At 43.1% G+C, this 22444-nt stretch overlaps 1 protein-coding gene, 1 long non-coding RNA gene and 1 pseudogene across 3 annotated transcripts in view; 1 reads left to right on the top strand and 2 right to left on the bottom strand.

The window, feature by feature from the left end:
* Positions 1 to 22444, top strand: part of LOC144341060 (uncharacterized) — a 558577-nt gene that overhangs the window by 406148 nt on the left and 129985 nt on the right. The window lies entirely within an intron of this gene.
* LOC114678205 (zinc finger protein 141-like) overlaps positions 1 to 22444 on the bottom strand; it is a 41611-nt pseudogene that overhangs the window by 4215 nt on the left and 14952 nt on the right. The window lies entirely within an intron of this gene.
* LOC114678204 (uncharacterized) overlaps positions 13841 to 22444 on the bottom strand; it is a 37623-nt gene continuing 29019 nt past the window's right edge. Inside the window, exon 4 of the mRNA XM_078002840.1 lies at positions 13841 to 16388. The gene's annotated coding sequence lies outside the window, so the exon portion shown is untranslated. The remainder of the gene's footprint in view (positions 16389 to 22444) is intronic.

The raw sequence follows: 22444 nt of genomic DNA, 5'->3' as shown, positions 1-22444 counted from the left end.
TAGCTTTTAATGACCAAACTGGAATGAGAGTAGAAATTAATAAAAGAAAACTAACACTGACATATTTATAGAAATTAAAAAATACAGTCTTCAGCATGCTCTTGTTCAAATTTTGAAATATTATGAAGATGTCTAGACTGCTCAATGTAATCTACAGATTAAACGAAATCCCTGTCAAATTTCTAATCAATTTCTTGCAGAAATAGAAACAGCAACCCCAAAGTTATATAGAATTTCAAGGGACAATAAAGCACCCAACAATTAAAAAAAACGTTGGAGGCACTACAGCTCATGATTTCAAAGCACATACAAAGCAAAAGAATTAAAACAATTTGATATGGGTATAAAGCTGAACAGCTAGATTAATAAAATAAAATCCGGCATAAATATACACTATCACACATCATAATTATTGTAGTACTGTTACTGAAAGCAAATAAATGAAAGCAATGCAAATTTCTCACCAAATGAATGGATAAATTTGTAATATTAAAATAATGAAATACTACTCAGTTTGTAAAAAGCAAAAAACTCAGATAAATCTTGATGACATTGTGTGACATGAGATGTCAGCCATAAAGACACAAACTGTGTGAATCAACTCACATGAGATATCTAAAGCAGTTTGACTCTAAAATAGAAAACAGAATTGTTTTTGTAAAGGACCAGAAAACAAAATGTAGTTAGTTGTTTAATGTGTTTTGAGTGTTGGCTTTGCAAGATAAACATATTCTAAAGATATAGTACATAACAATGTCAATATAATTAATATGACTGAACTCAATATTTAAAAAGATTTAAGATGGTGAAGTTTGTGTTTTGACAATTAAAATATCTAAAATAGACACAGAAGTATGACAGTTTTTGAAATCTTCAAATCACAAGTGTTTCTCCCCCACACACAAAAACATAGATTTACAAATAAATAGAGGATAAAATTAGGAGAATTTCAAGGACTACTCAGCTAGGCAGGGTAAAACCACCATTGTATACACATAAACTGAACAAGTATATAACTCATAAACACTACAGGAACAATATGCATATAGATAAACACAGAGATTCTTATAATAGAAATAGACATATAACTGATCCATATTTGACTTGTGCTTCATAGTCTTTTTATTTTTTATTTTTATTTTTTGAGATGATGTCTTGCTCTGTCACCCAGGCTGGAGTGCTGTGGCAGGATCTTGGCTCACTGCAACCTTCGCCTCCCGGGTTCAAGTTATTCTCCTGCCTCAGCCTCCTGACTAGCTGGGATTACAGGTGCTCACCATCACACCCGGCTAATCTTTGTATTTTTAGTAGAGACAGGATTTCACCATGTTGGCCAGGGTGGTCTTGAACTCCTAACGTCAAGTGATCCACCCACTGCAGCATTCCAAAGCGCTGGGATTACAAGTGTGAGCCACCATGCCCAGCCATGCTCCACAGTCTTATGGCGTACACAGCTGAATATTGTCATACACAATGAAAACATCCTTGTCTTGTCCGAGATGTCAGAAAAAAAGTGCTCTGCTCTTTCCTGTTTAGGATGATATCAGTCATTGATTTGTCATACATGGACTTTATTGTGTTGAGGTACATACCATCTATACCTAATTTGTTGAGTTTCTTAAAGGCATGTTGAACGTTGAATTTTGCCAAATACTCCTTTTGCATACACAATAAAAATAAAGATGTCTAGATGTCTAGCAGCAAACCTAATTAAAAAGGTAAACAAACTCTACACTGAAAATTATTATAATACCTATAAAAAACTGAAAAAGACATGAGAAATTGAGATTTTTTTGCTTATGAATTGAAAAAATATAAAAGTGGCTATATTATCCAAGGTGATCTACAGATTATGTAATCTCTACCAAAATACCAGAGTTTTTTCACAGAAATGGAAAAAAAAAAAAGCTTAAAATTTATGGGGAACCACCAAAGACCCACAAATGGCAAAAGTAATCCTGAGCAAAAAGAACAAAGCTGGAAGCATCTCATTACCTGGCTGCAAAACATACTATAAAATTATAATGAGCAAAACAGGATGATACTGACATAAAAACAGATAAACAGGTCAAAGTATCCAGTGAGCCCAGTAATAAATTCGTGAACCTAGAGCCACGTGATTTTCAACAAAGATGTCAAGAACACGCATTTGGAATAAGACTGTCTTTTCAATAAATGGTGCTAGAAAAATCGATTATCTACATATAAAAAAAAAAGAAACTAAGCCCCTACCTCTTATGATATAAACTCAATCACAAATTTAAATAGGAAACCTAAACCTATAAAGCTATTTGAAGTAAACATAGAGGAATGCTTTACGACATATTGCAGAACAAAGAATTTTTAAGTAAGACTTCAAAACATACACAAAAATATGCAAATGGGATTACAACAAACTAAGAATGCTTTGCACAGCAAAGAAAACAACAGAGCAAAGAGAGAATCTATAGAATGAAAGAAAATATTTGCAAAATATACATGACGAGAGGAAAACTTACAGAATATATAACAGACTTAACAACAAATATAACACATAATTTGAAAATAGGGAAGAGACATTAAGAGACATTTTTCTTTCTTTTGAGATGGAGTTTCACTCTTGTTGCCCAGGCTGGAGTGCAATGATGCTGTCTAGGCTCACTGTTGCAGGAAGTCAGGGACCCCGAACGGAGGGACTGGCTGAAGCCATGGCAGAATAATATAAATTGTGAAGATTTCATGGAAATTTATTAGTTCCCCAAATTAATACTTCCATAATTTCTTACTCCCGTCTTTACTGCAGTCTCTAAACATAAATTGTGAAGATTTCATGGACATTTATCACTTCCCCAATCAATACTCCTATAATTTCCTATGCCTGTCTTTAATCTCTTAATCCTGTCATCTTTGTAAGCTGAGGATGTGTGTCGACTCAGGACCCTGTGATGATTGCGTTAACTGCACAAATGTTCATAAAGCATGTGTGTTTGAAAAGTATGAAATCTGGGCACCTTGAAAAAAGAACAGGTAACAGTGATGTTAAGGGAACAAGGGAGATAACCATGCCTGGGAGCCGGGCATGATAGAGTCGTATTTCTCTTATTGCTGAAAACGGGCAAGAGAAATATTGCTGAATTCTTTCCCCAGTAAGGAATATTAATTAACAGTCCTGGAAAAAGAATGCATTCCCAGGGGGAGGCCTCTAAAATGGCCACTCTAGGAGTGTCTGCCTTATGCAGTTGTAGATAGGGATGAAACATGCCCTGGTCTCCCACAGCACCCCCAGGCTTGCTAGGATTAGGAAATTCCAGCCCTGTGAATTCTAGTCAAGACTGGTTCTCTGCTCTTGAACCCTGATTCCTGTTAAGATGTTAATCAATGACAACACGTGCACAGTGGGACAAGAAACTTCATCAGCAATTCTAGTTTTGCCCCGGCCTTGTGACCTTGCCTTGCCCATCTGCCTTGTGATATTTTATTGCCTTTGAAGCATGTGATCTCTGTGACCCACACCCTATTTGTACATTCCCTCCCCTTTGAAAATCGCTAATAAAAACTTGCTAGTTTTGCGGCTTGCAGGGGGCATCATGCAACCTGCCGACATGTGATGTCTCCCCTGGACACCCAGCTTTAAAATTTCTCTCTTTTGTACTCTTTCCTTTTATTTCTCAGACTGGCTGACACTTAGGGAAAACAGAAAAGAACCTATGTTGAAATATTGGGGGCTGGTTCCCTGATAGCTCACTGCAACCTTCGCCTCCTGGGTACAAGCGATTCTCCTGCCTCAGCCCCCTGAGTAGGTGGGATTACAGGTGCCTGCCACCATGCATAGCTAGTAGAGAAGGGGTTTCACCATGTTGGCCAGGCTGCTCTTGAACTCCTGACCTCAGGTGATCCGCCCAACTCAGCCTCCCAAAGTGCTGGGATTACAGGCATGAGCCACTGTGCCTGGACTAAGAGGCATTTTTCAAAACAAGAAATACAAAAGGCCAAGAAGAACATGCAAAGATGCTCAACATCACTAATTATCAGAGATATGCAAATCAAAGCCACAATAAGATACGACTTCACTGCAGTTAGAATGACTGTAATTAGAAAGGCAAAAAAAATTGTTAGTGAGAATGTACAGAAAAGTTAACATATAAGGCTGGTAAGATTGTAAGTTAGTACAGCTATTATAGAAAAAAATGTATCATAGGGTGACATATATTTAAGCAATAAACATCATAAGATTTTTTTTTAATTCTAAGACAATAAAACGTTGATGACCATGTAAGAAAAAAAGAATTCAAATTGCTAGGTCATATGTTACAGAAATAAACCAGATATACTAGGACAAATTCCACATGATCTTACACATATGTGGAATGTAATAAAAACATAGATGGTGAAGGTTTCATGCAACTGTTCTTAGCAATCGCTTTTTGGATATGACATCAAAGGCTCAGGAAACAAAAATATGGACATACACATAGTACTACATCACTGTATCCAAACTATTCCAAGAATATTTAAAGCAGGACTTTAAATAGATATTTACATATGCATTTTCTTCATTATTATTTACACAGGACAATTCCTGGAAACAACACAAATGTCCCTTTAGAGATCAGTATTTTTAAAATGTGACATATACATACAATGAAATATTTCATTTTAAAACAGAAAGATATTCTGACACATTTTACAAAACCAAAGCCTGAGAACATTACATTATATAAAATAGTCAAAAAGAAACAGACATTATATAATTACACTAACAAGAATATGGAAATCAGCCAAAATTATAGAAACAGGAAGTAAAACGGTGTTCTTCGGTAGTTGAAAAAAGGAAAAAAGGGCAGTTTATTGTTTATAACGTATTAAATTTTACTTTTGTAAGATAATATTTAATCTAGAGATCCATTGCAAAAAAAAGTAAACGTACTTAATACCACTGTACACTTGAAAATGTTTAATGTAGGGAAAAGTAAGAGAGATCAGACTGTTAACTGTGTCTATGTAGAAAAGGAAGACGTAAGAAACTGCATTTTGATCTGCATTTTGAACAATGGTGTCTGTTGGAGAATGTGCAGTAGCAAAAATCAAAAGTTGGAGTGGGGCCAAGTGATCTATTTACTTGTGCTGACCGAATTTTTTCTTCAACTAATTTTTTAAGTTGCCTCTGGAGTTAATGTTCTTTTACTATTCAATTTCGGATCCCCTCTTAAGATAGAGAACAAATTTGACATGGCATAAATAGGGATGCCTAGAGTTGGCCGAAATTAGTATCTCCTAGCAACTTTTTGAAAGTCATTTAATGTTTTTGCAGTGAGCCAAGATCATGCCACTGCACTCCAGCCTGGGTGACAAGAGCGAGACTCCATCTCAAAAAAAAAAAAAAAAAAAAAAAAAGGAAACCCTTTTAATGTTTTAGTGTGTCTTTTCTTATTTCTATTTTTTTGTGGTTTAATTTTCCTTTTCTCTACCTGCATCCCCAAAGGAATAGAGGTTTGAATCTTACCAGATGCTACTGTCAGTCCTGGGTTGGCAACCTCTGTCTGCAGAAATGTGTAACAGTCAATTAATTTGTCTCTCGTTTCTGCAGCACACAAAATATCATCAACATAATGAATGACATAATAGTCTGAAAACCCGTCTCTAACTGGTTGAAGAGCTTGAGCTGCAAAAGTCTGACAAATAGTTGGACTATTAAGCATTCCCTGAGGCAACACTTTCCACTGAAACCTGGTGGCTGGTTCTTTATTATTTGTGGCTGGTATAGTAAAAGCAAATTTTTCAAAATCCTGTTTTGCCAGAGGAATGGTAAAAAAGCAATCCTTCAGATCAATTATAATTAAAGGCCAACCTTTGGGGATCATGGCTGGATAGGGCAACCTGGGTTGGAGAGCCCCCATGGGTTGAATTACAGTATTAACAGCTGTTAAGTCGGTCAGCATGCACCATCTGCTGGATTTTTTCTAAATTACAACCAGGAGAATTCCAAGGCAGAAATGAAGGCTCAATATGTCCCTTTTCTAATTGTTCCTTTGCTAATAAGTGTAAAGCCTCCAGCTTTTGTTTCGGTAGCGACCACTGATTTATCCATACATGTTTTTCTGTTTTCCAAGTTAATGGAATGGGTTTTGGAGGCTCTACAGTGGCCACTCCTAAAAATGATACCCTATTCCTTTTCTTTCTTGATTTCTCTCAGCCTCAATTGGGACTTTAATGGCATCTCCATTCTTCCCTAGTCCCTTTTTAGGGAGATATCCCATTTTACTCATTATTTTTTGACTCACGGGGCTGTATAGGGAGACTGGGATAGTAATCTCTGCATAGCATTGTTGTAACAAGTCTCGGCCCAATAAATTGATTGGAATAGAAATGATCATAGGTTAAACTGTACTTTCTTATCAGGTCCTAGACAAGGTAAAATCATGGTACTTTGATACACTTCTGAGGTGGTGCCTTGTGGGGAAAAGAAAGAGAGATCAGACTGTTACTGGGTCTATAGAGAAAGAAGTAGACATAAGAGACTCCATTTTGTTCTGTATTTGAGATGCTGTTAATCTGTGACCCTACCCCCAACCTTGTCCTTGTAAGAGACATGTGCTGTGGTGACTCAAGGTTTAACAGATTTGGGCTGTGCAGGGTGTGCTTTGTTAAACAAGTGCCTGAAGGCAGCTTGCTGGTTAAAAGTCATCACCATTCTCTTAATCTCAACTACCCAGGGACACATACACTGCAGAAGGTCACAGGGACCTCTGCCCAGGAAAACTAGGTATTGTCCAAGGTCTCTCCCCATGTGATAGTCTGAAACATGGCCTCGTGGGAAGGGAAAGATCATTCCCCAGCCTGACACCCATGAAGGGTCTGTGCTGAGGAGGACTAGTATAAGAGGAAAGAAGGCCTCTTGGCAGTTGAGATAGAGAAAATCATCTGTCTCCTTCCGGTCCGTGGGCGATGGACGTATGTTCTGTTTACTGAGAAAGGAGAAAACCGCCTTAGGGCTGAAGGTGGGATGTGCTAGCGGCAATGCTGCTCTTTATGCACTAAAAAGGTTTATGGAGATGTTTGCATATGCATATCAAGGCACAGCACTTTTCCTTAAACTTACTCATGTCACAGAGATCTTTATTCATATGTCTTACTGCTGACCTTCTCCCTACGATGATCCTATTATCCTGCCACTTCCCTTTTTCTAAGATGGTAAAGATAATGGTCAGTGGAACTCAAGAGACCAGTGCTGGCGTGGGGCCTCTGTATGCTGAGCTCCGGTCCCCTGGGCCCACCTTTTCTTTCTCTATACTTTGTCTCTGTGTCTCATTTCTTTTCTCAAGTCTCTTGTTCCACCTAATGAGAAACACCCACAGGTGTGGAGGGGCAGGCCACCCCTTCAGTGCCTATGCCAACAAATCCTGTAACAGGGTTTTGTTTAGCCAATTTTTTGGCCATCCATTGATTTTAGGTGATTATAGAGACATCAGCCCTGGTATCCACTAATCCTTCAAACTGCTTTTCCTGAATAGTGACTGTACACATGGGTCTATCCTCTGAGATGGGATAATCCCAAGAAGCAGCTTTTCCAGCAGGGTTGATACTTCTAAACCCTCCTGTTCTTTCTGTTTTCTTTTTCCCAATTGTAATATAAGGCAAAGGCAGTGTTTGAGCAATTCTATCACTTGGATCGTCACTCCAGGGAACAGTGGAGCTGATCACTAACTTAATTTCCCCTTTATAATCTGAATCAATTACCCCAGTATGAATTTGGACTCCCTTCAAATTTAGACTCGATCTCCCTAAAATAAGGTCTACCGTCCCTTCTGGCAGTGGGCCATATACTCCTGTAGGAATCTTTCGTTGGAGCTCTCCAGGGAGTGAAGAGACCATTTGAGTGGAACATAAATCTACTGCTGTGCGGGGGGGGGGGGGGGTTGTTGTCCCTGAAAAAATGGTTGCTGATTTTTATCAAACTTATCTGTCATTGATTAGCCCAATGGTTTTCTTTTCCACATCTTGGACACAGGCCAGGTGGCTCTTTATTTTTTGCTGTAATAGCTTGACATACTATATTCTGTTCATTTAGGACTGGGCAGTTCCTTTTTAGATGACCGATTTGACCACAATTATAACACTTTCCCCAAATGTTCTAACTTGTCCTGCTAAAGTGACCCCCCGTCATTGCTTGAGCCATTAGCATTGCCTTATGCATAGCTTCTCCAACCCCATCACAAGCCTTCACAAATTCTGTAATTACATCAACTTCTGCTGGAACTTTTCCTTTTAATGGCTTTATGGCCGATTGACATTCTGGATTTGCATTTGATAGGCCATTAATTCTACAATAACTTTTTGGGCATTATCTTCTGTAATAGATTTTTGAGCAGCATTTTGCAATCTTGCCACAAAGTCAGGATATGGCTCTTTAGAGCCTTGTCTAATTGAATTAAAAGAAGAGCAGGCGGTTCCTGGGTCCTGAATTTTTTCCTAGGCCCTGAGGCGAATAGCCCTTACTTGTTCAATAGCCTCATTCTGCATTACCGATTTTTGGTTAATGGTACTCCAATTTGGACCTGTTCCTAATAATTGGTCTATATCTATATTAACAGTGGGATTAGTAGCCTGATTTTTTCATACCTGTTCTTGTACTCCACTCCATCAATCCACCAGGTTTTAAACTGTAGAAACTGAGAGGGTGAAATGGAAGATTTAGTCAAAATTTCCCAATCATAAGGAATAAATCTATTTCCATGAGCAATGGAATCTAATAATGTTCTCATGTAAGGTGAGTTGGGTCCATATTGTTTGTAATTCCTTTCTTCATATTTTTTTAACATTTTCATGGTGAAAGATTTATATCTAGCCTCAGCTCGGGTAGGCGCTCCTACTTGAGTCTCTTCCCCGGGCGGTACCGGTTGTTAACTTACCAGGAACTGGCATACCTCAAGATCTCCCTGTTTTCTGGCTTTATCAATGATTTCATGCAGTGTGCTATATTATCCACGAGGTGGTGCTGTAGGATCAAGCGCCACCGTCATGGGTTGCTGGTATGGTGCCATGCTATTTGGCATGGGACACACTGCTTGAGGTCTGTATTGAACCTCTGGAGGCGGCCAATACTGAAGCTTGGCTGGCGGCCGATATTGATAAACTACCAGCAGTCAGGTCTTATTTTCTACTGGCTGATATTGTGGAGACCGTGTCTGGATTGGCATTGCTGGGATAGAGACTATCCTTTTCTACTTGATATTCTCTTGGAGTTTGTACTTGTCTAACCTGCATTTGAGGTTGTAATGTTACAGACATCTGAACCATGGGAGGAGGAGTTGATGGCCATTGTCGTTTAGGCTCTGATGGCCCCAATGATTCTGGATCTCCTTCCCCCGGTTTTGATGATTTGATGATTCAGGATATATTACCTCCTGTAATTGACTGTAGTCAACATTTTGCATTGACTGGCCCATTACAGACTCTGCTACATTTTTACAATGTGAACTTTTCATTCCTTTCTTGAACTCTGTCCCTGCCTCTTCTTCACAATCTATTACACAGCTTTCAGGGGCATCAGAAACTGAAACGCTATCTTCTCTTGTTTGAAACAGTTCTAAACCTGCTTTAATAATGGCCCAATCATTCCATACTGCAAGTGGGATTTTACCTTCCATATTTGCTTGTTTTAATTTTTTGCCATCTTTCCTCCCAATCTTTTAGATCTAAAGTTCCCTGTTCTGGAAACCATGGGCAGAATTGTTCTATTGTTTGAAATAGCATAATTAGATTTTCTGTAGAAGCTCTAACTCCCCCTCTTCTTAAAAGAATTTTAATGAAGCTAAGATAAGATGCGTATTTACTTTCAGTTTGTCCCATTGTTACCCTGGGTTCCTCCACGCACCAGCTTACCGCAAGGCTGACAGTGGATGTCCTCAGGAATCTCTCCTTGACTTGTCCTCAATGGTCACATTCTTAGCATACCTTCACCCTAGAGAAAGGCACCCATGTTGGGCGGCAGGCGAAGGGGTGGCCTGCCCCTCCACACCTGTGGGTATTTCTCATCAGGTGGTAAGAGAGACTGAGAAAAGAAATAAGACAGAGACAAAGTATAGAGAAAGAACGGTGGGCCCAGGAGACCGGTGCTCAGCATACGGAGGACCTGCACTGGCACTGGTCTCCGAGTTTCCTCAGTATTTATAAATTACTATTTTCACTATCTCGGTGAGGGGAATGTGGCAGGAAAACAGGGTGACAGTTGGGAGAAGGTCAGCAAGAAAACATTTGAGCAAAGGAATCTGTGTCACAAGTAAGTTCAAGGGGAGGTACTATGCCTGGATGTGCACATAGGACAGATTTATGCTTCTCTCCACCCAAACATCTCAGTGTAGCAAAGAATAACAGAGCAGCATTGCTGCCAGCATCTCTCGCCTCCAGCCACAGGGCGGTTTTCTCCTATCTCAGAATAGAACAAATGTATGATTGGGTTTTACACTGAAACATTCCGTTCCTGGGGCATGCAGGAGATGGAGGTCTTCCTCTTTTACTAATCCTCCTCAGCACAGACCCTTTATGGGTGTCGGGCTGGGGGATGGTCAGGTCTTTCCCTTCCCACCAAGCCATATCTCAGGCTGTCTCAGTGGGGGAAACCTTGAACAATACCCAGGCTTTCTTGAGCAGAGGTCCTTGCAGCTTTCTGCAATGCACTGTGCCCTTGGTTAATCGAGAATGGAGAATGGTGATGACTTTTACCAAGCACATGGCCTGTAAAATACTGTTAACAAGGCACAGCCTGCGCAGCCCGAGATCCCTTAAACCTTGATTCCATACAGCATGTTTTTGTGAGCACAGGGTTGGGGCTAAAGTTACAGATTAACAGCATCTCAAGGCAAAACAATTGTTCAAAATACAGATCAAAATGGAGTTTCTTATGTCTTCCTTTACTATATAGACACAGTAACAGTCTGATCTCTCTTTTCCCTGGCATTTTCATGTTTTTCATCACAATTAATATTTAGATCTACCTAAAAAGGTTAGTCTTTAAAAATCACCTTCAAGTAAGAAGTGTTTCTCTCACAGAATAACATAATCAAACAATAAATAGATCGTAATTTTACACTGTTTCTTTGATTACTCACCTACACAAGAAAACAATGATGAACACCCAAGTAAATAAATAAATATTTATTTTTTTCGAGATGGAGTCTTGCTCTGTCACCCAGGCTGGAGTGCAGTGGCGTGATCTTGGCGCAGTGCAAGCTCCACCTCCCGGGTTCACGCCATTCTCCTGCTTCAGCCTCCTGAGTAGCTGGGACTACAGGTGCCCGCCATCACGCCTGGCCAATTTTGTTTTTGTATTTTTAGTAGAAATGGGGTTTCGCTGTGTTAGCCAGGATGGTCTTGATCTCCTGACCTTGTGATGCGCCCGCCTCGGCCTCCCAAAGTGCTGGGATTAGAGGCGTGAGCCACCGTGCCCAGCCAAGAAATAACTTATAAACAGCATAGGGACAATATTTATACAGGCAAATACCACATATATAACTTTCTTGGCAAGAGAAATGTCTGATTTATATATATGTTTTTTAATTTGCTCGAGGTGAAACCCAATGATGTTTATTCAAATTAAACACCACATGGTCATAAAAGGTACAGAGGTTGTTGCTGTTGTTTTGAGATGTTGTTTCACTCTTGTTGCCCAGGCTCGTGTGTGATGGCACAATCTCAGCTCACTGAAACCTCTGCCTCCTGGGTTCAAGTGATTCTCCTGCCTCAGCCTCCCAAGTAGATGGGATTACAGGCATGTGCCACTATGCCTGGCTAATTTTGTATTTTTAGTAGAGGTTTCTCCACGTTGGTCAGGCTGGTCTTGAACTCCTGGCCTTATGATCTGCCTGCCTTGGGTTCCCAAAGTGCTGGGATTACAGGCATGAGCCACTGTGCCTGGCGAAGGTACAGGGTTTAAAATTACCATACAAATATGAAGATTAAAAACAAACCACTAAAATGGGGTCGAAAACAAGAATAAAAAATTCTGACCTTTAAAATATTGAATGTCATAAAAACAATCTTTTACAGTTTTCAACTGTGACTATGTACTTATGAAGAGCTGGCATTTTGAATCTTTGGCATTCAAGGTACAGCAGTAAAAGAAAATTTATCTCAATAATTAATAAAATGCTGTGATGAGAATGAGGCATTTCATTACATTTACTTATTCCACAATTTGAAAATTTAAGCATTTTATTTCAGACACTTTGAATTTGAAATAAAAAATATTTGACATAGAACATATCAAAGTAAAACATACAAGGGGAGTGACATAGCCAGATGGCAGAATAGGAGGTTCTCTACCTAAATCTTCTATGGTTATAAAAAAATGCAGCAGTTATGCCCTGGAAAAAAAGAACCTTTATGGGAACTTTGGAATCCATGTCAAAGGGTGTAAACCCAAGACAGGAGAGCTGTATCGAGAGGGCATGACCTTGCTTGAGTGGCATGCTTGCCCATCATACTCCCAGCTACAAAATAAAGTATGATTAATTCTCATTGTAAATATAGCTGTAGGACATTTGGTTTTGTTTATGCCACTAGCACCATCTGCCAAGACACCAAGGAGGATTCATAATGTCCTGTGTCTCAGGTGAAAGGACTTTAGATGCTGATCCTCTCTGTGATCTCTGAATTAGCCCCTTGCACACATCTATCATGGTGTGGAAGAAATCCTGCACATGCAGGAACCCACAGACAGAAACATGCATCTGTACCCCTGGATGTAGGCTTGCCAATATTTATTTGATAGTGGATCTTGATATGGCACTATAACCTGGCTCCAAGTTCATGAAACCAAAGTCCAGAAGTTTTTGCTAACCTGGGACCTGCCAAAAAGCACACTATATGTGCCCCTCTAGGCATGCTGGCTGACTTTATTCCCACTGTGAATCTTGAAGCTGTCTTAAAACCTATCTCCAGTCCCTGTCGGCTAAAGTCTGGGAGCAGTCCTGCTCACCCAGGAATCTAGAGGGAGAAATGTCATGAACCTGGAAACAAACCTGAAGACTTTGATCTCAGCTGTGTATGCTGAAGCAGCCCTGTGAATCAGTTCCACACCCTCTCAGCCGTGCTCAAGGGTCAGTACTGCTCATCTAGGAACCTAATGACTGGGTTAGATTTCCAAAAACCCAGCAAGAGCCACACAGCAGAAGCCACACCTGCTCACATGGATTCTATCAGCTCTGTCATCTGCATATATAACTGGAGACTTTTTTTCCTCAGCACCAGTCTTACTGATCAAGATCCTGAAGAAAGTTCAGTCTTCCCAGAAAATAGACAGAATGAATCCACAATGCTCTGATGCCTTAATAACAGGTTTGCCAAGCATGAACTTCACTGTGATCCAGATCCAATGCACCTTACTGCAAACTCACTGGAAATCTCATCAGCACAGAGATCCAATAGGAGAAAATATTTACCACCTCAAACTAATCTATAATGACTGAAAGAGATACTTACTCCTTCAGATGCAAGGACATAAAAACAAGGAATCACAGATTATGAAGAATCAGGCAAATGTAACATCAACAAAAGAAACTAAACATGCTTTAGTAACCACTTACAATAAAACACATATCTAAAAAATGGCTAAGAATTCAAAATAATTATCTTAAAGAATCTCAATGAGATGCAAAAAAAAAATACTGAATTTTTTTGCAACAATGTATGAACAAAATCACAATTGTAATAAAGAGAAACCATTAAAACAGAACCAATTAGATATGCTGGAGCTGAAGTACACAATAGGAGATCTAAAATATTTAAGAAAAAGCTTTAACAGGAGACTCCGATGTTATACCCAGACGGTTTGTTCCCCAAAGAAGACCACCAGAGTCCAGAGTCAAAGCCAAGTGGCAAGGATCCTTTACTACAAGTTCGAACTTGGTCCGTCTATTCCACAGCATACAAGAGGGCCTCGAACAATGCGAGTGTTTGCTTTTTATAGCCCGATGTAAACAGGATACGTAAAGTTACAGAGGAACAAAGGAATTCTTTTGGTTACAGCATTACAATTGGTTTACATTTTAAGTTATACATTTAGCAGTTTTCTATTGGTTCCCACGCTTTCTGTAAAACCACAAATGGCTGTGTCCTTATCGGGGACTTTCCAGGTGGTGTTTTTCTAAAGTTGAGATATATGGTATTCTCTGAGTTGAGAGATGTGTTTGTACTGGGCTCAGGAAGTTGAGAGATATATGGTGGGATGTGTTTGTACTGGGCTCAGGAAGTTGAGAGATGTATGGTGGGATGTGTTTGTACTGGGCCTGTTTGTTGAGCCCGGGGCTGAGGAATGTGCCTGATTCTTTCATTCCCCCCTTTTCTCAGGTACCTCTAGAGCCAATCTTAGGTCTTATAAGTCTGATTCTGTTTCAGCGTTTACAGGTTGGTATTGGGCTCTGAGGACCATGAGCTGTATGGTGTCAAACCTTTCCCTGACAAACTGTAAAATTCTGTTAACAACACAAGGTCCTACGGTAAACAGAAATAGTAGACTTAGCAGGGGTCCAAGGAAGGGGGCTAACAGGGAAAACATAGAGGAATTCCACCATTGGTCTGCAGCTGAAGCAAACTGCTGTGTTTTTACTTCTGTGCTTAACTTGCGTAACTGTTGGACCCGGTTTTCTACAAGCCCTGATTCATTTATGTAGAAACAACAGTCTTCCTTTAGAAACATACATGTACCACCTTTTTCAGCAGTGAGTAGGTCTAGGGCCCTCTGGTTCTGCAAGGTTACCTGAGCTAGGGACGTGATCTGTTGCTGAAGGGAGGCAAGGGACTCAGCTGACTCCTCCATAGCAACGGCAAATTGTTGGTATAACTTGTTGCTTTCTATGAGGGTGTGACCTAGGGCTCCCCCCTCCAGTCCGGCCGCAATGAGGGATGAGGTGAGGGAGATTCCCGCAATGAGGGGGAGAAATATGGCTCGTGCAGGTCTTCGTCTAGGGACTGGGTGAATAGCAGTACTAGTCCAGTTACCAGTGTACCCCAGGAACTTGCCGGCAGTTAGTAGAGTCAACCGGGGAACTAATGTGACAGGAAGACACAGTAGGTTGGTAACAGAGGGACCAGATAGGTTCTTAGATAATGTTCCATTACACCACAAGAATATGCCCAGCGGAGCCCTTAGGGTGATACTAGGGGGCGTTGCAGTGATGTTGCAGAGGCTGGAATTAGTTCCTGAGAAACAGTAGGGAAACTTCTCCTGACTGGGGTTTAGGTATAGTGGCACGTTAGGGATAGGGGCATATGAGAGGTTTTGGAGGTTGTTAGCTTGGGCAGAGGTACAGGATCCCCATGGCAGAGGGACAGCGGTTAGCGGTGGACGCCCTAGAGTGGCACACAGAAAGCAGCCAGACAAGCTGTGAAGTCCTGTAAGGTTAGCAAGTTCTAATCCTTCTTGTAATAATTTTAACCAGGAGAAAGGACGTAAGTCTTGTGTTAGTCTGTTTTCTTGTCGTTGGATATTCCCATGGACCAGGGGCCGTACCTGCACTAGACCTCGCCACAGATAGAGGTGACTGCTAGGCCATGTGGAGGAGGAGGAGTAGTATACAGCCCCATGTTGAGGCGTGGTCCAGCGGGAGTTCCAGGGGTCTTTGACTATCCATGTATATGAAAAGTCCCCGTCCCGTCTACGATGGAAGGGCCACTTAGGATCTAACTGTTCTTCCTTTCCCCAATAATGAGATTTATGGATGTTACAATAGTTATAAGGGCAGCCGGCATTTTGGTGCCACCAATAGTGTTTACAATTGTATTTAGTCTGATCAAATTCAAAGCATATTATTGGTGCCATTGGTTTGGCTATTTGAAAACCAGTAAAATTTAGTAAAATTGGGCTATTGCACCCTGAGGAGGGGCAATCAGCACTGGCCAATAATTTTCCGGGCTTATGAGGTTGCCCAGGGTGGGTTTGGTTTTCATAAAGCCAGAATCTCCAGATAAAGGGATTAGGAGCTGGTTTTGTGTTTTCCCCAGCGGCCACTAGGGCGACTAATGTTAGGGTTAGACTACCTAACTGCATGTTTGCAGTGAGCTATGCTGCCGGTGCAGGGTGAGTTTTAAGGGGTTGTTCTTAGCTCTGTCCACAGTCCACATGGCTGGTGCTTCAGCCGCCACCGTGATTGGCCCCAGAAGGTCGGAGGTTGGGTCCACTGGCTTGATGTGGGTGTAGTGGATCCACGACGCAATGCCTTCTACCTTCAGAGCGGTGGGTGTGGTTAGGAGTACCTGGAGTGGTCCCTTCCACTTGGGTTCTAGGGTCTCTTGTCGGTGTCGCTTAACCAGGACCCAGTCTCCCAGCTGGTACGGATGGGGTGTCGGTGGGGTACTGGTCTCATATAGTTCCTTCAGCTTGGGCCAGATTTCTTGATGAATTTTCTGCAAGGCTTGTAGGGAAAATAAGAGTTCAGAGACATTTTCTGTTTCAGACTTGAGCAGATCATCTTTTAGGCTGGGAACCAGGGGTGGGGGTCTGCCATACATGATTTCGTAAGGGGTAAGGCCCAGTCTGTAGGGGGTATTATGGGCCCGGAACAGAGCGTAGGGGAGAAGGACCACCCAATTAGCGCCAGTCTCCATAGTTAATTTAGTTAAGGTCTCCTTTAAGGTCCGATTCATTCTCTCTACCTGTCCTGAACTCTGGGGCCTGTAAGCGCAATGTAGTTTCCAATTTGCCCCAAGGATGGAAGCCAAATCCTGACTTACCTTAGCGACGAAGGCCGGCCCATTATCTGACCCTATCTGGACGGGGAAGCCATACCTGGGGAGGATATCTTCCAGAATTTTCTTTGCTACAACCTGAGCAGTTTCCCTTTTGGTTGGGAATGCTTCAGTCCACCCTGAAAAAGTATCTACAAAGACAAGTAAGTACCGATACCCGTATTTTCCTGGCTTTATCTCAGTAAAATCTGCTTCCCAGTAGATACTGGGCCTGGTTCCCCTGAGCCTTGTTCCTGTTGCAGCCTGGGATTGGGGGTAGGTGCTGTTAAGCTGGCAGACTTTGCAATTTGTCATGATGCTGCTGGCCGTCTCGGCTATATGTCTGATTTTGAGCTTGGAGCGTCTGATCAGGTCTATCATCCACTGGGCACCCAGGTGGGTGGTTCGGTGGATGTGTTCTAACACTTGTTGTCCTAATTTTTCTGGTAGGATGGTTTGGTCATTAGTATCAGTCCACCACCCATTCTGGATCTGTTTCAGGGGAAGTTTGTCAATCCACTGGAGATCTTGTTCTGAATAATCAGGGAGATATGGCAAGTCCCGGGGGCCCGGATCAGGGAGCTGGAGTGCAAGGAGTTGGCTGGGAGCCTTTGCCACACCCCTTGCAGTTTGGTCTGCCAGAAAGTTGCCTTGAGCAATTGGAGTGGTTGGTTTCTGATGCCCTGGGCAGTGTACAATAGCCAATTTTTCTGGTCTCCATAGGGCTGTTAACAGGGCTAGGATCTCTTGCTTGTTTTTTATCTCATTTCCTTCAGCCGTTAGTAACCCTCGCTCCCTGTAAATGGCCCCATGTATGTGCGCCGTAGCAAAAGCATATCGGCTGTCTGTGTATACTGTCAGTTTCTTCCCTGCCCCTAAGGTAAGAGCTTGGGTGAGCGCTATCAGTTCGGCCTTCTGGGCCGATGTCCCCGGGGGCAGGGGTTCCGCCCAGATTACCTCAGTCTCTGAAGTCACTGCCGCTCCAGCGTACCTCTGGCCTTGGTGTATGAAGCTGCTCCCATCAGTGAACCAGACGAGGTCAGCATCAGGAAGTGGGCGGTCCTGCAGGTCCTCTCGAACTCCGTGCACCTGAGCTAGTATCTCGGTGTAATCATGGAGCGGGGCATCCAGGTCCGGGTTGGGCAGCAGCGAGGCAGGGTTTAAGGTTGTTGGGGGCAGGAAAGTTATCCTGAGGGGATTTAGTAGTAGTCCTTGGTAGTGGGTGAGCCAGGCGTTACTTATCCATCGATTAGGTGGCTGTTTGAGTACACCCTCGATGGCATGTGGGGTAACGACATGTAATTCTTGACCCATGACAAGTTTATCAGCATCTTGTACCATCAGGGCCGTGGCCGCAATCATTCGGAGACAAGGGGGCCACCCGGCAGCCACTGGGTCTAATTTCTTTGACAGGTAGGCAACCGGCCTCCGCCAGGGGCCTAAGTTCTGAGTTATTACCGCTTTGGCGACACCCTTGCTCTCGTCCACGTATAAGTGGAAGGGCTTGGTGACATCAGGTAGTCCCAGTGCAGGTGCAGAGAGTAGGGTGGTTTTGATCTGCTGGAAAGCCGACTCGGCTTCTTCTGTCCAATTAAATGGTTGCTGCCCCCGTGTTGCCTGATACAAGGGTTTAGCCAGCTCTGCGAACCCAAGTATCCATAGTCTACAAAATCCCGCCAACCCCAGGAATTCCCTTACTTGTTGGGTGGATTATGGCCTGGGGATCTGCAGAACAGTCTGCTTCCGGGCGTCTGTTAACCAGCGCTGCCCTCCTTTTAGCAGGTACCCCACATATGTTACTTCTGATTTACAGATTTGAGCTTTCTTTGCCGAGGCTCGGTAGCCTAGATTCCCTAGAGTCTGTAAGAGACCCTTGGTCCCTTGAATACAAGCTTCTTGGGTCTCGGCAGCAATCAGGAGGTCATCAACATACTGTAGTAAGGGTGTTTGCATCGGTACTCACCCAGGTCTTCATGGAGGGCCTCATCGAACAGGGTAGGAGAGTTTTTGAATCCCTGCGGCAGTCTGATCCATGTCAGTTGGCCACTTATGCCCCTCTCAGGGTCAGTCCACTCGAAGGTGAAGAGCTTTTGGCTCTGAGGGGCTAAAGGCAAACTGAAGAAAGCATCTTTTAAATCTAAAACAGTGTACCATTGATGTTTATTTTTAGGGTTTAGGGTACTCAGGAGGGTGTACGGGTTAGGCACAGTTGGATGTATGTCCATAGCCCTCTTATTGACTTCTCTCAAGTCTTGTACAGGTCTGTATTCTACGCTATTAGGTTTTCGTACCGGCAACAATGGAGTATTCCAGGGCGAGTGACATGGGCGAAGGACCCCTTGGTCGAGGAGCTGGCGAATATGTGGTGCAATCCCTTCTTTGGCCTCTAGGGGCATCGGGTATTGGTGTACCCGAACGGGGTCTGTCCCAGGCTTGAGTTCAACAAACAAGGCAGAACGGTGTTTTGTTAGTCCTAAGCCCCCCGTTTCTGCCCAAGCTCCTGGATATTGCTGGAGCCAGGTTGCTATGTCCTGGTCAGGGGCCGCTCGCTCCTGGTGGAGCCGGTACTCATCTTCTAGGGTTATAGTCAGGATGGACACTGGCTGATTTTGGGAGTTGGTCAAGATGGGCCCCTCAGGGAGGAAATGGATCTGTGCTCCCATTTTAGTTAGCAGGTCTCTCCCTAATAGGGGACAGGGGCTCTCAGGGATGACCAGGAAAGAATGGGTTACATTCCTGGCTCCGAGGTTTACTGTTCTTTGTATTGTCCAGGGGCATTTCTTAATTCCTGTGGTCCCTTGTACCCAAGAGGACTTGGAGGATAATTTTCCATTAGTTTTAACTAGGACCGAGTGCTGTGCTCCTGTATCGACCAAGAACTGAACTGCGGACGCCTCCACTTGCAAAGTTACCCTAGGTTCGGGGAGGGGGTCCGAACTCCATCTTCCCTAGTCTTCGTCTTGAGTGACTAGTACGGGTGTAGTCCTAGGGGGTCCCTGTCCTCATTGTTTCTTTTTTGGGGCAGTCTCTTACCCAGTGGCCAGCTTCCTTACAGTAGGCACATTGGTCTTTGCTCAGATTATCATGTCTGGGGGACCGCCTAGGTTGGGTGTTCTCTGGCTGTAGATGCTCTTTCTGTACTACTGCTGCCAGGACCTTGGTCATTTTTTCAGTGGCCTTAAATTGCTTTTCCTCTGGAGTATCTCTGTTATTGTAAACCCGCTGGGCTATCTGAAGGAGGTCCTGAATCTGTTTTCCCTCTAAGTCTTCTAATTTCTGGAGTTTCCTTTTAATGTCTGGGGCCGCCTGATTTACAAAAGACATTACAACAGCTGCCTGACTTCCTGGAGCCTCTGGGTCTATGGGGGTGTACTGTCTAAAAGCTTCCATTAATCTTTCTAAGTAGGTAGCTGGGCTTTCTGTCTTTCCCTGCAGAACAGAGTATACTTTAGCCAAATTAGTGGGCTTGCGAGCAGCTGCCCGGAGACCCGCCATTAGAGTCTGGCGATAAAGGCATAGCCGTCCCCTACCTTCTGCCGTGTTGTAGTCCCACGCTGGCCTGGTCAGAGGAAAAGTCGCATTTATGAGGTCGGGGTTGGCAGTCGGTTGACCGTCGTCCCCCAGGACCAGCTTTCTAGCTTCTACCTGTATTCTCTCTCGCTCCTCCATTATGAACAAGATTCGGAGGAGCTGCTGACAATCATCCCAAGTGGGCTGGTGGGTGAACATGACACTATCCAGTAAAGCCATTAAATCTCTGGGGTTGTCTGAAAACCGAGCACTCTGAGTCTTCCAGTTATACAGATCACTGGTGGAGAATGGCCAGTACTGGAGGTTGGGGATTCCTGTGTCATCTAGGGGTCCTATTTCCCGAAGGGGTAGAGCCACTGTGGAGTCAGGCGGCTGGGGGGAGCTAGCCCGCAAGTGCGCCCTCACGTCCGTCCCGCCGGCCCTTCAGAGTTACTTCCACTTTCAGTGGGTTCGGGTGTGCCGGTCGCTTCCCGTCCGCCTGCTCCTTCCCGCGGCTCAGCCCGGGGGGGCTGGGGCCTGGGGCCCGGAGGGGGTTCTGTGGACAGTGGGTCCCTGCTATCAGGTAGAACAGGATTGGGGGGGCAGTCGGTTGCTTGGATTTTAGCAGCTGAGCAACCAGTGCCTTACAGGGTTCAGGGGCTGATTGGAATGAGGACAGCCAAGGAGGCGGGTTCTCAACAAGGTCCTGCCATATGAGGATATACGGGATTTGATCTAAGTGGCCCACATGCCCAGGTAGGAAATCTTGGACTTTACTCTAGTGATGACAGGAAGTTGGAACGTCCCTTCGGGTGGCCACCCCACATCAAAGGCAGGCCATTCGGAGCGGCACAGAGTAATTAGCTTTCCCTTCCTGATTTCCATACTAAGACCATGGCCCCTTGCTCTAACATCCTTGAAATTACTTGTAAGGAGAGATAGGGGAGTGCTCTGGGTATTACCCATCCTGTAATAATTTGTAGTCTCTTCCTGTAAAAGAATATGGGTTAGAATTCCTGTAAAGGAAACCTGGCGTATTAATAATATCTAGCCGCAAGCGCGCTCCGGAAGCCCGGGTCAGAATCAGTTCAGATAAAGATCTAGATCAGACGAGAGCCAGGGGACGTCTCCCACTGGTCTCCGCTGGCTGTCCTATAGCGCATCCACCAGGACTGCGTCAGCTTCAGTTTCAGACCTTGCGAGTCACAGATACAGGTTCAGAACAGACACAGACAGACAAACAGAGACGAGCCGGCTCACCTATCAGCAGATTGATCCTGGTAGATCCGTTGACCAGGGGTCTGGTGGGCTTGGGGAATCCCGGACGAGCCCCCAGATGTTATACCCAGACCGTTTGTTCCCCAAAGAAGACCACCACAGTCCAGAGTCAAAGCCAAGTGGCAAGGATCCTTTACTACAAGTTCGAACTTGGTCCCTCTATTCCACAGCATACAAGAGGGCCTCGAACAATGCGAGTGCTTGCTTTTTATAGCCCGATGTAAACAGGATACGTAAAGTTACAGAGGAACAAAGGAATTCTTTTGGTTACAGCATTACAATTGGTTTACATTTTAAGTTATACATTTAGCAGTTTTCTATTGGTTCCCACGCTTTCTGTAAAACCACAAACGGCTGTGTCCTTATCGGGGACTTTCCAGGTGGTGTTTTTCTAAAGTTGAGATATATGGTATTCTCTGAGTTGAGAGATGTGTTTGTACTGGGCTCAGGAAGTTGAGAGATATATGGTGGGATGTGTTTGTACTGGGCCTGTTTGTTGAGCCCGGGGCTGAGGAATGTGCCTGATTTCTTTCACCATTACACAGGAAAAAAAAAAAATCAGCAAATGTAAAAGTAAGTTATTTGAAAGTTCCTAGTTAGAATTTTAAAAAAGAATGTAAGAGTGAATAAAGCATTTGGCCCCCATATTTTATAATAAATGGTAAGCATGTACATATTTTAGGAGGTTCATGAGTAAGAAATTTTTTAAAAATTGTTTAAAGATATAATGTCTTAAATTCTTCCCAACCTTAGAAGGAATCTAGACATTAAATTTAAAAGCTCAAAATGTCTATAGCAAGAAGAATCTAACAAAAATTGCCAAGAACACATTATAATTAAACTGCCAAAATTGAAAGACAAAGAGAGATTCTTAAAAGAAACAAGAGAAAAGAGATTCTTCACATACAAGGGAACTCCTACAAGGTTATCAGCAGATTGCCCAGCAAAAGCCATG

This window comes from Macaca mulatta, chromosome 5, assembly GCF_049350105.2.
Source record: "Macaca mulatta isolate MMU2019108-1 chromosome 5, T2T-MMU8v2.0, whole genome shotgun sequence".
Taxonomy (NCBI): Eukaryota; Metazoa; Chordata; class Mammalia; order Primates; family Cercopithecidae; genus Macaca; species Macaca mulatta.
This window is presented reverse-complemented; position numbering and strand designations above follow the sequence as displayed.